Below are 5850 nucleotides of genomic sequence, written 5' to 3'. Positions count from 1 at the left end.
AAACATAGGATAACACAGCTACCGTTGATCACCTCGTGGTGCCGACAGTGGCATAGCACAAGTCATGTCATCATCCCGTTAACAGCATCAACTAATCATCAATAAACTTTAAGGGATAAAAGCCTCCTGGGATCTCAGTTGGACAATCGACATACGCAGAGGATCTTGCTAAAAGAGCAACTCGTAAACTTGCTTGCATACCTCATATTCAGAAAGCAGAAGTTGATCCAAGATGGAATACTCTCATCTGGTCTGGTCAGCCTCCCCACTATCCTTCCTGACCCTCTTGGACATGGTCTAGAATCAAGAGCCTTGTCAAATTGAAGAGGGAAGAAAATGATCGCTTGATCTATTTTCACTCTCTCCCAGGGGCGTGGCTGTGTCAATAAGTCTCTAGCCTGCTGTTCTCTCAACTTATATGATCAAGAACGGGAGAAAGTGATGAGTCATTTTTATGTAAGCTAGTGTAATATTTAGAAGTTTAAGATTCCATAGGAATCACATTAAAGATAACTTTCGCTTCATTACTAACATTTTAACAGATAGGTAGCATATGATACCATGTAAATCTCATATTGACTCTAATGTACTGAGCTTTACTAAAGTTTAAAGAGAGAGAAAGAGGGAGAGCGAGAGCGAGAGAGAGAGAGAGAGAGAGAGAGAGAGAGAGAGAGAGAGAGAGAGAGAGAGAGAGAGATGAAGAAAAAGAGAAAGAGAGAGAGAAAAGGGAATGAGAAAGAGAAAGAGCAAGAGAAGGAGAAACAGAAAAAGAATATGAAGGAGAAGGAGAAAGAGAACGAAAAAGAGAAGGAGAAAGAAAAAAGAGAAGGAGAAAGAAAAAAGAGAAAGAAAGGGAAAAGGAACGGGAAAGGGATAGGGAAAGAAAAAAAACAGGAGAAAGATAAAGAAAAAGAGAAAGACATAGAGAAAGAGAGGGAGCCAGCGGACGAGAAAGGGAGAGGGAAAGAGAAAGAGAAAGAGAAAGAGAAAGGGAAAGAAAAAGAGAAAATAAAGGAAAGATAAATTAGGGGAGAACAACGGATATTTAGCACAGACATTGCCTATAAATTATGCTTGTATTTCGCAAGCACCATGCTGTCAATTTATGCAAGCACATTTCTCTGTACGAGAGGGACTTGATGTTGTTCCCTAATAGCAAAAGCTCTTGAACACGCTTATCCAGGAATACAAGCACTTTGCTTTCTTTAAAATCGGAGTAGCTCGTCGAAATGTAAATGCGATTATAGAATTTCATGTTTGTGAATAAAGATCTTGTTTTATGCAGTACGTTCCGCCATATTGTCTTACATCACACGGTCTCACTTCAGCGTTACATTAGTTGGGGGATATGATAACAATAATGATAATGATGATCATGATATTGATGGTAATGATGATAGTAGCAGTTATAATTCTGATTCTATTGTGTGATGAAGCACGATGTAAAAAAAAACTGAAATCATCTCTCGTATCTTCTTAGTGTCATGAAAACTACATTGCGTAAAGTGATATTATTTCAGTGGAAAGGATTTGTTTACTGTTGCATATCTATTAAGTGTATTTTTCCTTTGTGTCGTTTCTTCTCTCTTTATCTATCTCTGACCCTTTTCTCTTCTTTTAACACTTGGTTTGATATCACCGTGTTTCAGAATGATACTTTTATGTAAATTTGCCTATATGATTACAACATATCTTTTCTCTCTCTCCCATATTCCGTTTGTAGTTCATCCACGCATCGTTTTCCTCCATCATAGTTTTTTCCTCCATCCTCTATCTCCTTAAAAACACAGATATAAAACAGTAAGCAAATCCTTCCTACTGAGATCATATCACTGTATATATGTATATATATATACATATATATATATATATATATATATATATATATATATATATATATATATATATATATATATACATATATATATGCATATATATATATATGTTATATATATATATATTATATATATATTTTTATATATATATATGTCTCTCTATATATATATATATGTATATATATATATATATATATATATATATATATATATATATATATATATATATATATATGCATATATATATATATATATATATATATATATATATATATATATATATATATATATATATATATATATTATATATATGTATGTATATATGTACACACACACACACACACACACACACGCACGCACACACACACACACACACACACACACGCACGCACGCACGCACACACACACACACACACACACACACACACACACACACACACATATATATATATATATATATATATATATATATATATATATATATATATATATTTATATATATACAAACATATATGTATATATATAGAGAGAGAGAGAATATATATATATATTTATATATATATAAACATACATATATATATATGTATATGTATATATATATACGTATATATATCTTTTTTTCTTCTTTCTTTTCTTTCCAGTTGGTATTTTATCATATTATTATTATTGTGTCCGTCGTTATCCCTCTTAATCTCTTATTGTTTTCCCTTTATGTTCCATTATTCATAATTCTTTTCCATATTACTTTTCCCTTCTTTCTCTATCCCCTTTCTTTTTTTTAAATCATCCTCTTATCAAGTTCCCGTCCCTCTCTCTCTATTTTTCCCCTTCTACCGTATTCAATCCATTTCATCTTCTATCTCTTAACAGGCGACGCATTTAATCATCAAAACATTATCATTCTGTTGTATTCCGATTACATGTATAAAATGCAAATATGAGAATGAACAACTACACAAAACAAAACCTGTAATTGAAGGGTTCGATGCCCTACCTTCATTAAATTCCATATCACATGTTAATCTGATGTAGAAATTGTAACATGGAAGGACTTTGCCTCCCGTGCTTTGTTAAGTTAATGATTCTCATTTACATCTTCTGTGCATTCGCCTGATAAACTCTTCTATCCGTCTCTCTTTATCATTCAGGATATTTCTCTTGTCATCCACCTCTCTTCTTTTTCTCATCTTTAGTCTTTTCTATTCCCGTTCGCCGGACCATTAATGCATTATGCTTCTAATTACCTTCGTCTTTATTTATTTATTTTCCTATTTCTCTTGTATCACTTCTCTTCCAATTAAATTGATAGTTGATAACTTTTCTATGTTCCGTTATTCTCTCTTTCTCTCTCTCACTCGCTTTCTCACACTCTCTCTCTCTCTTTCTCTCTCTCGTCTCTCTCTCTCTCTCTCTCTCTCTCTCTCTCTCTCTCTCTCTCTCTCTCTCTCTCTCTCTCTCTCTCTCTCTCTCTCTCTCTCTCTCTCTCTCTCTCTCTCTCTCTCTCTCTCTCTCTCCCTCTCCCTTCCTCTCTCTCCATGGACTCCCGAGGCCACACCGCTGAGTGTTAGTCCCTTCATCCTTCGTTCCAATTTGCGATGGCTGGTAACTAATTTGTCTATCTGTTTTTCGTTGCCGTGAGTCATGGTTGGGAAAATCCATTCATGAATCGCCTTCCTCTTGAATCTCCTCTCTACCTTCCTGTCCTTCATGATGTTCTCCAATCTTCTGAAAGCAGCCCAACCAAGACCGATTCGCCTTTTGACCTCCTGGGTTTGGTCATCGTCGTGGGTGATTTCCTGAGTCAGGTACACATCACTGTCGACCTCTTCTCTCTCCTGCCATCACCTGTCACATCAGTTGCATTGGCATACTTGTTGCACATGATCTTAATCTTGCCCTTCTGTTCAGTCCTTGTGGTTTACTAGTGTGTGAATGTCTCGAAGCATCTCTTGCAACTCAGAGGTGGAGTTAGCAGCCAATATTACATCATCTGCAAAGAGGAGATGCGATAGTCGATCTCCGTCTATTGGTAGGCCTCTGTTTGACCAGTCTACCTTTCTGATGGCATCTTGCACGCATGCTGTGAAAAGTCTTGGGGAAATGTTGCCACCTTGTCTGGCTCTTCTCCCTAGTTTAAACTTTCTGCTACCATTGTGTAGTCGTTCACTTGAAGTAATATCATTGTATAGATATCTCAGGATTTTTAGTTATGCTTCTTCAATTCCATGGTTCTTGAGTGCTTGGAGTAGTAGCTGAAACTCGATGCTGTCAAAAGCTTTTCCGTAGTCCACATAGGCTAGACAAAGCGGTAGTTGATGTTCTGTTGCTTTTTCTTGAAGACGGTTTACTACTTGGAGGTAACCGTCATCTCCCAGTGGCAGATCGAGCCCCGTCCAAGTTCGTGAGTTCCCACTGTCGCCTGACGGTCACAGCCGTGGCTGGGCCCCACGGTGGGTAAAGATCAAGCTCATGTCGATTCAGCACTCGTTGGCAAACTCTCTCATGAGTAAGCACACGCTGATACAGGATAATTCGCAAATCTGGCTTATCCTTATCCTTACTTGGCGGTGACCCATGGTGGAGTAGCCTGCTCTGATTCTGCCTGTTCTCGTGATTGGTTGGTGTGAGGGGGGCTCGCAAGAAGGGTTTGAGCCAAAGTCTGATTGTTCTTGATTCCTTTATTGATGGATAACGGCACGGGTAATACAGTGATATTCACTTGGGTAGCGATGGCTTGTGATGACTTGTCGGACGTCTCTTGTTAGGCTGGCGTGTCTCACGGCAGAGGCAGGGGAGCGGTAGGCTAGCTGACCGCTCCCTGCCTGAGAGTGCAGGAGTCCGTGAGGGAGTTAGTGACGGACTGGTGTGTCCGAGTGTCATAGTGAGACGAAGTGTAGGAGTGGGACGGAGCGTGAAACTGTCTGACCTCAGGTCGACCCTATATCTGACCTGCCGAGTCGCTTTATAGCATATCGTGACCACGTGGTCTTAGCATATCACCACGTGCTGTTCGAGTGTGTCTCATAGTTGGTCAAGTGTCTTTAACATCCCACTGAAGAAGTATTTAGGAGAAGACCTTGTAAAAGTTTGGGTAGCAAGCTAATTGGTCTGTAATCTTTTATATCAGTGTTATCTCCTTTCTTGTACGGTGTGCAAATTATGTCATTCTTTCATGCGTTTGGTGGCCGTTGAAGTTCCAAGCAGTTAAAAAGATCAGTTAGTACTTTCACGATAGGTTCTAATGCCTGCTGGGTAGCTGCTGTAAAACTGTCTTTACTTGGAGCTTCGATTCTGTTGAGTCTTTTATGGCTGCCTCGACTTCTGCTTTTAAGACTGGTGGTGTGTTGTCTGAGGATAGGGTTTCCTGAAGTGGGTTGTTGGTTGGGAAGTTGTCCCTGCTTGCTGTTGAATTCGGAAGCTGTAAGGTTCTTCATAGAATTCTATGCACCTTTCCAAAACGCTATCTGCATTGTGAGTAATGGTCCCGTGCTTCTTGAATGGCTGTCAAATTGAACTTCCCAATAAATTGCTACTACCTTGTGACTTTGAGACTTTTGCTTATCTCTATTGCATCAAAATTTCACTTTCATTGCATGCATTAATGCCAGCCTTCATTTTCCTTCTTGCTTATTTGCAAAATTCTGCATATGCAATATTGTTCCTTGTCCGGCCGTCCTTGCACTGCTGCTTTGTTTCATTTGTCTACTTTATACACATTATACTTGCCTGCCGTTGTTATGGACGCGTCTTGAATTATCTTGGTGACTGATTCACATAATGTATCAAAATCGTCTTACTGAACTGATGCTAGAGTTTCAAAACGTTTGCTTCGTTCTGTTTGAAATTCAAGCTAGTAAAGTTGAAATATATTAGTGGGTGTTTAGACATTTTCGTTCGTCGTTTTGCTACTGGGAGAAATTCAGCTCCATCGCCATGATGATTTCTTCTGGAAGAATGTGTTCATGATCCTGAGGTTGTTGCGTTCGGAGAATTTCACGAGCTTGTCTCCTTGCTG

Source organism: Penaeus japonicus, unplaced genomic scaffold (assembly GCF_977035675.1).
Source record: "Penaeus japonicus unplaced genomic scaffold, GWHDUDI00000001_assembly GWHDUDI00000016, whole genome shotgun sequence".
NCBI classification, from domain to species: Eukaryota; Metazoa; Arthropoda; class Malacostraca; order Decapoda; family Penaeidae; genus Penaeus; species Penaeus japonicus.
This window is presented reverse-complemented; position numbering follows the sequence as displayed.